Consider the following 14,417-nt stretch of genomic DNA (forward strand, 5'->3'; position numbering starts at 1 on the left):
TGAAAATCCATCTACCACTAGAAACTTACGATCTGAATTTTTATGGCTCAAAGTCATCTGGGGGATTACTAGGTAGTAAATATATATAAGTAGATAATAAGTAGAGCTCTTGTTAATAAACAGAAAAACATAATTTGTTGGTGGCAATATAGTTGCCAATGCCTTATAAATGGTTAAACCGCGCATTGCTGAATCCCGATCAAAATGGGTCGCGCGCCGGAAAGCAGCTTTCTTGTATTCAATAAATTAAGCCCGTAAATTTGAATGGGTGCAATCACTAACAGAAACCAAACTTCCACGCCAAACGTCGATGCCACCGAAACAGTCCATTTTCGCAATTAAACCTTTCTGTTCAGAAAATGCTAGTCCTGAAAAGAACCAATTTTCTTTCCCCAATGCGGTTTCCCCATAATGTAATAAAAGCATCGCCAATGGTGGCACGGGATCGCAACAGTCAACCCTTTCTTCATATAAAATGCTGGTTCGTTGAGAATGAATGATCTGCAGCAACACACCGAGGACCACCGCCAATGCGATGGATTTCCGTTGAAAATGTTACCAGCGCCTCCGTGATGCTGTGTCCGCTCCGCTGCGATCGCTTTGATGTGTCCGCTCTGCGTGAAATCTTGTTCAAACTGAGGATTAGATCCAAACCCGCAAGTGATTGATTTTTCATGTCTGTATTAGTGATGCATGTACGTGATTGGTTGGTTTACCTATTTCTAAACTTTTTATCAATTTTCGATAATAAATAGTTAATAATCAGTATTTTCATATAAATACAAAGAAGTGTTGACCCATCCTTAATCGAATGGTCCAAAAAAATTGAAAATCCATCGAGAAACGGCTGAGATATTAATATTTAAAGTCTATCATATTTTCGTGACGGTCCCTGATTTTCGCAATCGTAAAGTGTACCCCAATGTAGAAAAGACAGACGTAGTCCTACGTCAAAATCAACAATCCACAAGACTATTGAGACTCATGAGGAGTGGAGGAAATTTTAAATTATCGTATTTGCATGACTTATTAAATAATCTTTGCTAAACTAGCTCTTCTTTGATAAAGTATTAAAATACTGCTTTGTCTTTGTTTTGTTGATGCAAGTGTGCAACAGTAAAATTACCGTTGATTTTATTTTGTTCAATAAATACAATCATGTCAATTAAGTTAACATTTTTAATTGTGACAGGCGCGGGGCTTTGCGGACAACATTTGTAGTTCTCATTGGAGTCGTTCCCCTGGAAGTAGTGGAGATTTCTGTACCACTGAAAAGAGGGAGGTGGGGGTAACGAGAATAGACTTAATCATTTCTAGCAAGATAAAGTGCATGGTTGACTAATTCTTCCAGCAATCTACTATGAGCATAAATGAATGCATTGTGTAACCGAATATGAAAAAATAACTGATGGATCTGATCGTTTTAGAGCAGAACCTTTTAAAACAGTAAAAAATCGTGAAGAAATTTTTTGGGAGCTAGACAGACGTTTAGTGAGAAATTTGCTGACAGTCAGTGCTTTATAGTTCATTTCCTTCCTCAATTCAACAATGCAATCTCTATTAAAGAATGCAGTTTGCATACATAATATTCTTACCTTCACGTTCGCTGATCCACCATGCGATAATTGCTTCCTCTGAAGTTTTGCTCTTCCTGTGTTTATGTCGTCGTTGTCCTTATCAGCTTCTGCTGTTCGCCATTAAGTCGCCGATTTCACTGTCCAATGGAAGTCTTGCAGGTTGTGATTTACTACTTCCACTACTACTGTGACCATGTGCAAGCTTTAACGACGCTTCGCTAGTGTTTGGGTTGTTCCGTCACGGTTTGCAAACAGTTATCAAAACAGACCTTCAATGAAGACAACTACCTCGCGCGAATCAGAAGAAAAAACCTAGAGACGAAACGGTAGCGGCAAAACTATCAACAAACGTATTTTCTACTCCGAGCTCTTTTAATGCTACGTACACACCAGTCAAGCAGTTCGACGAACATTGACTCCACCCCCAAGAAAACGCTTCGGTTGCTGCTTTGTTGGAACGTGTGTGAAGTTGTTCGAACAACCATTTGACAGTTGGCAGCTCGGTTGGAAAAAATTAAAACGGTTTGATTTTGGTTTGAGTTGTCGGGGGTGGAGTCAAGGTTCGCCGAACATGTTTGAGCATTTGTAGTGAAGTTGCACAAACCCCCATATATTTTTTTATGGTTGGTACTCGAGTTGGTGCTTCGGTCGTTCGTGTGTGATATTGTTGGTCGAATAAATTGATTGTTCGTGTCGGTGTTGATAAAAATTGATGAATGTTTGAATAAACGGGAGGTGGAGTCAATGTTGGTCGAACTGCTTGACCGTGTGTACGTTCCATAATGCTCACTGGCGCTATTCTGTTCATCGACTTTACATGCATGAGTGGGTGTTTTCACCGTTGCTTTGCTCCTTTTTATGCGTTCTCCACCGGCCGGCTAGTCAACTGTCGACGGCGTGGTTTTCACGACAAGCTTGAGGTGCACATTTCTGGTAAAATGCATTGAAGGAACGGTGCTCATTTTATTAAAAAAAAACAGGTATAGTAGTGAAGTACGAGACACTCAAAACGACCTTACGGTATACGTCGAAACAGGCGTATCTGTGAAGATACGAATAAAGAGGTGAAGTCAGGAGGATTTGTATAGACTTGTCTTCTAGAATCGTATGGAATCAATAACTATTTTAACCTTTTTCAGGAATTAATCAAACTAGAAATAATTAAAATGTATCTTATATGTTTGTTATTATGCTGATATCGTAATTATTGATAAACTGAAATCTGCCCCCAACCGGATTGCGATTAAAAGCTAGTCGTCTTCGAAATTACATCACATACTACCCGTTCCACCCATTACCTTGCAAATCAACTAATCATTTGTCTAAACAAATTTTCTGCTTGTTACCCGTGCCCGGCAAAGAACAGAAATGTGCACCCTGTCCTGAACAGAAAACTGATCGGCGAGGAAAAACTGGTTCGAATTAGCAGGGCAGCTCTATTCTACGACATGCAGCAAGGCCGACACGGCGCAATTGAATGTATAACTACACGACACTACTGGTGCTATATTTATTTTTGTTGTGCTAGGACTGGATCGCTGAATGCAAGCACAGTTCAGCCTGCTCGCTCGCTTGCTTCCTTTCTTCTCGCGCTGCTCGTGCAGATAGCGGCGGCGCCAAACCCAACTGCGAGCCCGAACTGCAGCTGCAGCATCGATGTTTTCAATATTTCTCCTCTATCAATATTTTTGCTTGCTCACTTGTTATCTCGGTCAAAGCACTTATGCTGTTGCTGGTTGCATCGTAGTTCCTGCAAACTTCGCTCGAACCGAACGAACAGATGATTCCATGCGGTGCACTCACTTCGTTTCAGCATCTTTTTTTCTTGTATTATTTCGTTGGGCTTTACACTACTATCGCGACACGCGCAATAATCTCACACACCCACCCACGCCCACAATGGGAAAAAGATGGAGAATTGGTGGCGACATCTAATAACTTACAAGATTGCTACACGATCAACTATTATAATCTATGAGGTATGCTCGTACAATTTGATAGATGAGACATTGGAAGCATAAAAGGAGGCACATTATGCATTATGCAAACAGTGGTGATGTTTTGTTTGCGGGAAACATATGAAGACAAACGCTTCGACTTATCTTATTCTCATGAAAATTAATCAATTAACTATAGATACGATGAAGTTTTTCGTTAGTATTTGTTAATATTTCAGGATACTGTCGAAAGTTTAGAGTTGAATGCCCCTTGTGAAATTGCGTAGAAGCGTGGGAAGACGCGTGATGCATCGTAAATTTGTTCCAAGAGAGAATTTGCATCGCTAAAACGCTAGGATATTTCTTACAAAGCCTTTTTGTAATATGTAATTTTTTTGTAAAACTTGAGCAACAAAATTCTAAAGCCCTGTAGAATATAGAATCGAACTTTATGGCACAGGTAGAGTACACAGCAGTTTCGGTAATGAAGAACGATCTAGTAGCCATTGAGCGAGTTTTGTCAACAATGAAGGTCGCTTGAAACAATAGAGGTAATAAACTATACAGGAAGATTGTCGCTGTCGTCACTGGCGAAACATCTTTTGTTGGCGAAGATAGGGCACTAAATGTCAACGAAGGAAAAATCAGTACGTTTTGACAGATAGGTACCCACCATGTTTGGGAACGGTAACAAAGGGAACCGCAGCGACAATCGTCCTCTATAGTTTATTACCTCTATTCTTGAAACAAATTGCAAGCTACAGTAGTCCGAGAAAGCAATTTTGACATTTTGACTGTTGTTAAATCAATCAAATTTATCAAAATTATCCAAACAAAAAACGCCACTTGGCAAAGGAAGTAAATTTAGTTTTTTCTTGCATTGATCCCAAAAACAAAAACTTTCTTGTGCTTGGTGAGCGTTCAGTGAGAATCTAACTCGAAGTAACTTGACAGCTCTTTCCCAACAAACAATTTAAGCTGAACAAGCTAGTTTTTTAGCTGAAGAAGCTTATTTGCCACGGAACAACCTCTTCTTCAGCTTCCAATGTTTGTTGGGTTGTTATCCAATATTATCAAGTAAGTCCGAGCTACTTCAAGTAAGTTCGTGCATAGTCATTAGACAGCACTAATTAGAGTCGGAAAGAGATTGTTTCTTCGATTGTGTATGAGAAACGCGTGATGAGTAATGAGTATGATTTTTGGACATGGGTTGTAAGTAGTTCGTTATAATCATAGTATCAGTATCAGTATAAATCAGTGACTAAAATCTAGAATATAAATTAATTTAAAGGTGTTGAAGCCTCCATTTTAAGGCATGAGTCCTTTTTAAAAAACTCAGTAGCTCTGTTGCTCTAAGCGTCTTGGAAGCCTCCTTTCAAGAGGTTCGGAAGCCTCCTTTCAAGAGGCTCGGAAGCCTCCTTTCAAGAGGCTCGGAAGCCTCCTTTCAAGAGGCTCGGAAGCCTCCTTTCAAGAGGCTCGGAAGCCTCCTTTCAAGAGGCTCGGAAGCCTCCTTTCAAGAGGCTCAGGAAGCCTCCTTTCAAGAGGCTCAGGAAGCCTCCTTTCAAGAGGCTCAGGCCTCCTTTCAAGAGGCTCGTAAGACTCCTTTCAATATGCTTGGACTTCTCCTTTCCAGAAACTCAGAGCCTCCTTTCAAGAAGCTCGGAAGCCTCCTTTCAAAAGGCTGTGAAGCCTCCTATCAAGAAGCTTGGAAGCCTCTATTCAAAAGGCTGCGAAGCCTACTATCAAGAGGCTCGGAAGCCTCCTTTCAAGGGGCTCGGAAGCCTCCTTTCAAGGGGCTCGGAAGCCTCATTTCAAGGGGCTCGGAAGCCTCCTTTCAAGAGGCTCGAAAGCCTCCTTTCAAGAGGCTCGAAAGCCTCCTTTCAAGAGGCTCGAAAGCCTCCTTTCAAGAGGCTCGAAAGCCTCCTTACAAGAGGCTGGAAGCCTCCCTTCAAGAGGCTTGGAAGGCTCATTTCAAGAGGCCTGGAAGCCTCCTTTCAAGAGGCTCAGAAGCCTCCTTTCAAGAGGCTCGGAAGCCGCCCTTCAAGGGCTCGAAGCCTTCTTTCAAGAGGCTCAGGAAGCTTCCTTTCAAGAGGCTCAGGAAGCTTCCTTTCAAGAGGCTCCAGGAAGCCTCCTTTCAAGAGGCTCAGGAAGCCTCCTTTCAAGAGGCTCAGAAGCCTCCTTTCAAGAGGCTCAGAAGCCTCCTTTCAAGAGGCTTGGAAGCCTCCTTTCAAGAGGCTCAGAAGCCTCCTTTCAAGAGGCTCAGAAGCCTCCTTTCAAGAGGCTCAGAGCCTCCTTCAAGAGGCTCCAGCCTCCTTTCAAGAGGCTCAGAGCCTCCTTTCAAGAGGCTCAGGAAGCCTCCTTTCAAGAGCTCAAGCCTCCTTTCAAGAGGCTCAGAGCCTCCTTTCAAGAGGCTCAGAAGCCTCCTTTCCAAGAGGCTCAGAGCCTCCTTTCAAGAGGCTCAGAAGCCTCCTTTCAAGAGGCTCAGAAGCCTCCTTTCAAGAGCTCAGAAGCCTCCTTTCCAAGAGGCTCAGAGCCTCCTTTCAAAAGGCTCAGAGCCTCCTTTCAAGAAGCTTGGAAGCCTCCTTTCAAGAGGTTTGAACGCATCCTTTCAAGAAGCTCGAAAGCCTCCTTTCAAGAGGCTCAAAGCCTCCTTTCAAGAGGCTCAGCCTCCTTTCAAGAGGCTCAAAGCCTCCTTTCAAGAGGCTCGAAAGCCTCCTTTCAAGAGGCTCAGCCTCCTTTCAAGAGGCTCAAAGCCTCCTTTCAAGAGGCTCGAAAGCCTCCTTTCAAGAGGCTCAAGCCTCCTTTCAAGAGGCTCAGAAGCCTCCTTACAAAGCTCAGAAGCCTCCCTTCAAGAGGCTTGGAAGGCTCATTTCAGAGGCTCAGAGCCTCCTTTCAAGAGCTCAGAAGCCTCCTTTCAAGAGGCTCAGAAGCCGCCTTTCAAGAGGCTCAGAAGCCGCCTTTCAAGGGGCTCAGAAGCCTTCTTTCAAGAGGCTCAGGAAGCTTCCTTTCAAGAGGCTCAGAAGCCTCCTTTCAAGAGGCTCAGAAGCCTCCTTTCAAGAGCTCAGAAGCCTCCTTTCAAGAGGCTCAGAAGCCTCCTTTCAATAGGCTCAGAAGGCTCCTTTCAAGAGGCTCCAGGCCTCCTTTCAAGAGGATCAGAGCCTCCTTTCAAGAGGCTCAGAAGCCTCCTTTCAAGAGGCTCAGGAAGCCTCCTTTCAAGAGGCTCAGAACCCTAGCAGCACACATGTTCCACATAGGTCAAGAGGCTCAGAAGCCTCCTTTCAAGAGGCTCAGAAGCCTCCTTTCAAGAGGCTCAGAAGCCTCCTTTCAAGAGGCTCAGAGCCTCCTTTCAAGAGGCTCGAGAGCCTCCTTTCAAGAGGCTCAGAAGCCTCCTTTCAAGAGGCTCAAGCCTCCTTTCAAGAGCTCAGAAGCCTCCTTTCAAGAGGCTCAAGCCTCCTTTCAAGAGGCCTCAGAAGCCTCCTTTCAAGAGGCTCGGAAGCCTCCTTTCAAGAGGCTCGGAAGCCTCCTTTCAAGAGGCTCGGAAGCCTCCTTTCAAGAGGCTCGGAAGCCTCCTTTCAAGAGGCTCGGAAGCCTCCTTTCAAGAGGCTCGGAAGCCTCCTTTCAAGAGGCTCGGAAGCCTCCTTTCCTCCTAGAGGTCCGTTTTTCGGAAGGCTCCTTTCAAGAGGCTCGGGAGGCTCCTTTCAAAAGGTTCGGAAAGCTCCTTTCAAGAGGCTCAGAAAGCTCCATTCAAGAGGCTCAGAAGTCTCTTTTCAAGAGGCTCGGAAGCCTCCTTTCCTCCAAGAGGTCCGTTTTTCATATATCTCATGGGTTATGCTTATTTTTATTTACAGCGAAAAAAGGGAGTACCTCAATAAATGTAAAACGTCTCAAGAATAGAGTTGAGAACCGCTGTCCTAGTCGACTCTCCACAGTCAACCCTTTGAAGCCAGCGGCCTACAGCCATCTCAGCCCTGTGCTTGAGTTAGGTGCAGAAATCTTCCGCACAGTTTACGCAGACAAGTATAATGAGTCAGTGAACCCTCCGTTGCTGTTTAACTTACAGCCCTCATCAACCGCACAACTTGACGCTGCATTAGCAAAATGAGGTGGAAGCAACTAATCTGTCGAAGATTATCGCCTCGTAGTCTCCGACCATTGATACGACATGATTGTTTTAGTTGAGAAATTATTCAAGCCGATTAAGCTAGTGTTTTAATTAGGCTTAATCACGGGTATAAACAAACCATGTTTTTTGTTTTCAATACAAGCAAGACATTTAATATAGGCTGCGCTCGCACCCAAAATGCTGTTAGAAACATATTAATAAAAATCGTAAGGAGCAGTGCAAATAAATTTCGTCTCATTCATTTAAACGCTGAACAGGAAATTTTATCCGCTATTTTTTTGCTTTTTTCGTTTTCCGTGTCGTTTTTATTACTGTGCCTCTCTTCACGTTATTCGAACGACTAGTGGTCGGATAAATGGGAAATTGAAAAAATAACAAATTTTTATTTGTGCCAATTATGGTAAAGGTTGCTCCATAAATTGCATCACGGCAAATTTTCAAACTTACACGAGATAAACTAACAGCCAATCGAATGAATGCGTTTAGCGGAAGAGGCCCCGAAACATCACCACACCCTAGGGGTGTACGTAGTATAATGTACTACGCGTCTCCACGCACTGTCCATACCTGAATGCTGATTCGCCAACGCGTGGTGCGTTGTTCCCTAATAGCTACCCAGTAGGAGGGGTTTTGCCTCATGAGTTTTCCGGCAGCACAATGTCACCACTTTTTTGAAATGTGAATATTATCAATATGATTGAGATTTGCTACAATTTTTATATGGCATCAGTTAGCCAGTCTTTACTAAGCTAGGGCATATTGGCCCTCCTTCCCCTACAGATATCAATTGGATAGAGCGGCATTACTCAATTGAGATCTCTGTATGCTACTGAAATCTACGTAGGTGGGCTAAGTTCATTTTTTATGCCTTTCTTTATTTGGTAGGCAATCTGTGTTACTTAACCGCTACTGTGCCGAGATCTACTGTGGTACTCTGTAGCCAGAATCCACACAGAACCTATTTTGCTAGTCCATCTCACCGTGCGTCCAATATGTCCATTTGTCCGTGTTGTGAATCCAATATGATCGTTGCATTGTTCGGTTGCCATTTATCTGGGTACGTTGGAGGAACACCTCCGAGAAGAACAATTTATCAGTCGTCATCAGGCAGTCGTAACGGTAAGGGCGCTCCCCTATACACCACCGCATAGGCTGCACATCCGGAGACTGACAAGGGTGTGGTGGAGGGGCTGGGAATTGAACCTATGACCATTCGTAGCCAACTACGCTACGGTACCCCCTGGGCTAAGTTCATGTTCAGGTTAAAAAGCTCTTTGCACTGGTATGGAGTCTGGGTTTCCGTCTTCGATGCAGCTGGTTGATGAAACCACCTTTTCCATCCAAGAGACTTGCCGTCTAATCACCAATAAATTCTTCAGCGTCTTTACTAATGAAAGAGTAAGTGACAACCTATCCGTCCTTTGGTTGGACTCTTAGACGAGACTTACAAAGACGCTGCTTCTTTTCCTTTGTTTTGAGACTTGTTCTTGACCGTCAAGTTTCAACTGTTTCCTTCACTCTTTCACACTTCTGAGCACAATAAAAGTGTGTACAATTCGCGAATCAAGTAAATTCGTTTTCATAAGTAACACACGTTTATAACTGATTAATAATACACAGATAGAAAAACTTGTTAAAATTTACACGAAAGTAATGCACATAAAGAAAATGACAAAAAACGCGTAAATTAAAACGATATTATCGCCTGAATGTATACAATTTGTATTGCATTTTGTAACTTTTTATACGAATAAGTGTCAGAATGCTTTGTAAATTGCATACATTTAGGGTGAACTTGTTGGAAAAGATCCATGTACGCTCAGAATAGTGTAATTTTCTACGTCTTTATTATTTACGCGCTGATTACTTTTTATTATTTTTTTCTGTGCTAAGCTAACTGGATGATTTCGAATACTCGTGCAGATAACACGTATCCGTAAAACAAAAATCATGCGGAATATTTTATTTGGGATACGAATACTGTCACACAAAAAGCTGCTGGTTGAATCTGACAGCGGTGTTGGTGCCTTTCTCGTGAAAAAAAATATTTAAAAATATGAGTAAGTCTTTTTTAGCGTGTTTTGAGCATAAGAAATAGTATTTTGGCCATAACTTCTGATTCCATAGTCCGATTTGGCCAATTTTCAATAGCAAACAATGTGACAGGATTCCCCGTCGACGAGTCATGCTATGTTTCAAAAATGCTAAGTTTCAAAAAGTTTGTCTACAAAATTGTGTACACATACATACATACACACACATAAATACATACATACACACAAACAGACATCAACTCAATTCGTCGAGCTGAGTCGATTGGTATATAACACTATAGGTCTCCGATCCTTCTATCAAAAGTTTGGTTTTGGAGTGATCACATTGCCTTTACGTATACTTAGTATACGATAAAGTCAAAAATGCTATTGAAAAAAACCTTTTTTCTCTTGTTTTTAAATTAAGCATCAAATTAAATTAAGTATTTCGGATGCTGAGTAAATACTACCCAGCAAAAGTTCTACTTTATCGGAAAAAAAGGATAAAGCACTTAAGAAGCCATATATTAGGCCAAAATCTGCATTAAAATAGCATTAAAGGCGACTATAGGGCTTATTGACATTTATTGTTTAGCCGTAAAGGCGCATATAATGCCACATAAAGGCTATATTAATGCTTATTGGTTATCTGGGATATCTTAATTTAAAAAATCACAATAATGATGAAAGAGATAACGGGCCTCTTTTAGAACAACACATACATCAGCAAAAGTTAGACACCAATAAAAATAGAACGAATGGTCATGTTAATTCTCTTTCTAACATGTAAAAGTATGTACAGATTTCTGGTTTTATGAGAAATGTAATGTTGTTAAATTTATTAAGAAACGAACTTCAATAAAATTACACGAGCTATTTTAGTAACTGTGTAAATCATGCCCATATATGTGTTGTTCTCGTAGTGGCCCCTTTTTGTCTAAACGAAACAAAAAACTATGTTAATCATTTTAAGCGTGCATAAGTTCGAGAAAAAGAAAAAGTGTTGCATTCGTTTTGGGAGAAAACAAACAAATAAAAATGACAAATGATGATTAACGTTGATCATAATATGTATGAAACGTTTGTAATATGCTTACATTTCAAGCGGAAAGGTAAGAAAATCCTAATCAGAACGAATGGATTTATCTTTCACATTTCAAATAATCGATAATTCTATAACTGACAATCGAATTACGGATTATCGAGTTCTTATAGACGGATTATAAAGATAATAAAAATTCTCTAGATGGATATTTCTGAACTTAAAATAAATCTGCAGAAAAATTTACCATCTATGATGTCGTCTAAATATTAAAATAAATCTGGTGATTATTGAACATCTTTGTATTTTGCATATGCTGTTTTTTCTTAAGAAACAAGGCACCACGCGTCCGCATTTTATTTTCCATTTAGTAGAAAGAGCAGAGTGGCGCATCGTGTTTTAGTGTCGCAAACGAAACAACCTACATTTTTGCCTGAACCGGAACACTTCGAAGCGCTATTTTCCTCCTCTTAAAGTAGGTATTGATCAAGTTAAAGATTAGCTCTACCTTTCGAAAAGTTCTATTCAATGAAATCCGTAAAATGCCAGCAGCTCATTTTAATCCACCAGCGTAGTTTTGTTCTCACTTTTTCCCATTGTGGCGCTCGGATGCAAGCAATCTTCTTCACTAATTGAATTGCAGCACCACACGAGGGCTCAATGCACTCAACATGCAATCTCACTTTGCAGCGATACGCTCATCAGCCTCAGCTGATTTCTGTTGTCTTTCCGAAAACAGGTTTGCGTGGTTCTTTCCATTCGCCTCACACCATCACTGCTCGCTGCACAAACCAAAGGAAGCAAGCGAGGACGACCTCTCCGATAATAGCGCAATTGGCACTGAAACGCGGAACTGCACGCCACACCATCAACGCACCCGCCCTCGTTTCGTCCACGTTGCGTTCACGCAATTATTCCACCAAACAAGAAGAAAGCCAAAGACCTCACTCAAGATCAACTCGCCGCCCGCGCCGCACTAAACCGGCCGGACGCTCGTTTTCTCTGTTTGTTATTGTTTATCCACTAAATACGTGCATCGCGCGGCATTCTATTCCGTTAGATGCGCCAGCTGAGCACTCGCTGGTGGTTCCCCAAACGAGCGATAGACAACAATGACAACACTCATGAAAGTGTACCCACCACATGGGACGCGACGATAACGGGGGAGGCAGATTCTCCTCTACTCCTTGGAGCACTAGACGAGACTTCCTCCACGCACGGCGCGAGAACCAACGATCCAAACACGGCAACGCTTCGAAACAAACTGCCGCACGGTGGCGAAGAAGTCCGCTGAAATTGCATTGCAGTGGGCTGGCATGGCAGCCAGACATCGGCGATGGCTTGAGTGCTGGTCTGTGGCCTTTGCTGATGTCTCCAGCTTCACCAGTTGGATATTTCGTAAGGAAGTGCGGTGCGCACGCTTCGGCATTTGTCGCGTGAACTCACCTTCACCGAGCCGAGCGGCAGCATGGCGATGAACGCTACATTGGGAGATTGTTATTTGTGAGTTAGTACGGTCGGTAGACTAAACGAGAGAGCACAGTCTAAAGCGTCGACTAATTTTAGTACAAGTATTTATATTGTGGGTTGTTGGGTAGATGGAGACGCAGTATTGTTTGTATGAACTAAAAGCACTAAGGAATAGTTTAGCAAACGGCTCAAAATGTTAATTTGAGTTTCGTACTGATCATGGAAACCACAAGCCTCAGTCAGATAAGTAAGTACTTATTTCGTAAATTTATACCCCAAAATATAAGTGAAACGACGCACAACTTGTATGAAGACACATATAAAAGTGGAGGCTGTATACATAAATATTTCCGACTGAAATGGACATAAGCAATAATGTATACAAATAACTTACATTGAGTGAAAATTTAGATCTTTTGGAAAGAAAAACCAAAATTAGACTCTATCTTATCGCTTGGAACTGGAAAATCTGGATTTTGCTCTTCAAGCATCATTTTGTTCGGAAATCGAAGCTTATTTCCTGGGCTGTAATAGATAGGGAAAAAAGACCACCCTTCTTCCACGAAGTGTTACCAACAGGATTTGACGAACCCGTTGCTCCTATCCACTACACTTTAATTGGGTGCTCTTAAGGCCCAAATATAAATCTATAAAAAGATTTAATAAATATGAAGACAAATAAATGCTACATTTAAAGTGATAATGGTTCGATCCCACAAGAACAACAAATAATCTCACAGCAAGAACAAGAAATTTTCTCCGGATCAGTGGTGGAGACTTGCAAATAGTTACCGTAAATATGCCCCTTGCGATGTGCTTTCGAATGTATGGGACCATACACTTATAATTTGCGTAAGAAGGTTCTTTTTAAACAAATTTTTATTTCAATAGAGCGTAAGAAAACGACAGAGACCCCCCTCCCCTTTCTATTTATAAGCCTTTGTTATGTAATTTATATATGACCTAAGTATCTGGTTCGGTTGATGAAGTGGCGTTACGCGTCCTATGCAATGATCACGGACTTTGTTGAATCCATGTAGACTTGTACAGCCTATGGTAATGGGTGTTACTGAAAGTACTATGCAAACAATCCAAATAACATTCATATAACCTTTTGGAATTCTTTCTTATTAATTGTGGTTTATTACGGTAGCAGTTATGCTGTTTAGTTTAAAGATTACAGAAAACGTTTGATTGTTAAGGGTGGTTAAATTACATCACTAAGAACTACTCTTAAAAAATCAAATTTTCACGAAATTTTCAGGAACGGAAATACAATATGTATTTGAAAGTAAATTTAATTCGTCAACACATCAAAATACTCGAACTTTTTTTTCTTAAATGCACTCATAAAGTTTTGTACAATACTTGAACCAACATTTTTCTGTCTTTTCTGTCTTTTCTCTCTCTTCAAAAAATTATCTCGTTTAATTGTCAGAGTTGGGTATTTGACCTAATTAAGCTTCCCAAAGTACCGATTTGCGATAATATACAGAAGATTGCTCAATTGAGCATTGTATAGCCACCACCGATTTGTACAAACGCTTATGCTATGCTATGCTATGCTAAATAATTTTCCCAAGTAACATTTTAAGTTTTATAACGCTCTTGAAGACCATAATTTACTCTTCAAGAGTATAATAAAACCAGTATGAAATCAAAATGTTACTAAGCACCCTCTCAAAGAACCCACGTGTTTTGACGCTTCTGACTATATCTTAAATCGAAAACAAGAAATCAGAAAATACTGCTCTGATGCTCTACCAAAATCTGGCGAAAATCAGTCTAAAAATTAACGCCTTGTGAGAAAAGACTTGGGATTGCCCATCCGGAGATGGCGAATTCGAGTGTCAATTCGGTCTAGGATGTTTTCGAGTGGGAAACATTCTCGACTTCCTGGGCATAGTTATTTCATTGTGCTTGCCACCCAAGATACACACTCATGCAATGGCGAACTTTTTTCATTAATGCGATTATTTTTTTTGTTCCACTGGACTTGTCGTCCAGAAAAAAAAAGTTTGTGTTCGCGATGGTCATGTGTTGCATTTGGAGTTCTCGACCTCTAAATCAACTGGTTACTGGCGTTTTTCGTTTGATTGTGAAAATACCGAGGTTATTTGGTCACAAGGTAGGAAGGGGATCATCGCTTCAAATGCGTTGAAGTCACTTGCATGTTTGCATGATTGCATGTTCAGATAAGTTGAAATACTAAGTTATTACGATATTTGTATATCC

General features: G+C 41.3%; 1 protein-coding gene across 4 annotated transcripts in view; it reads right to left on the reverse strand.

Moving 5' to 3' along the window:
* The window catches only part of LOC134212850 (ubiquitin-conjugating enzyme E2Q-like protein 1), a 292,956-nt gene extending 280,985 nt beyond the window's left edge, over window positions 1-11,971 (reverse strand). For 2 of the 4 annotated variants that reach the window (XM_062691076.1, XM_062691080.1), the window contains exons 1-2: window positions 11,853-11,971; window positions 1,596-1,889 (exon numbers count right to left, since the gene is read on the reverse strand). The gene's annotated coding sequence lies outside the window, so the exon portion shown is untranslated. Of the gene's footprint in view, window positions 1-1,595; window positions 1,916-11,852 lie in introns of all 4 variants that reach the window. The other 2 variants (XM_062691079.1, XM_062691077.1) reach the window with 2 other exon arrangements.
* Between the last annotated feature and the right edge of the window lie 2,446 nt (window positions 11,972-14,417).

The sequence above is a fragment of the Armigeres subalbatus genome, chromosome 2 (assembly GCF_024139115.2).
Source record: "Armigeres subalbatus isolate Guangzhou_Male chromosome 2, GZ_Asu_2, whole genome shotgun sequence".
In the NCBI taxonomy this organism is placed as follows: Eukaryota; Metazoa; Arthropoda; class Insecta; order Diptera; family Culicidae; genus Armigeres; species Armigeres subalbatus.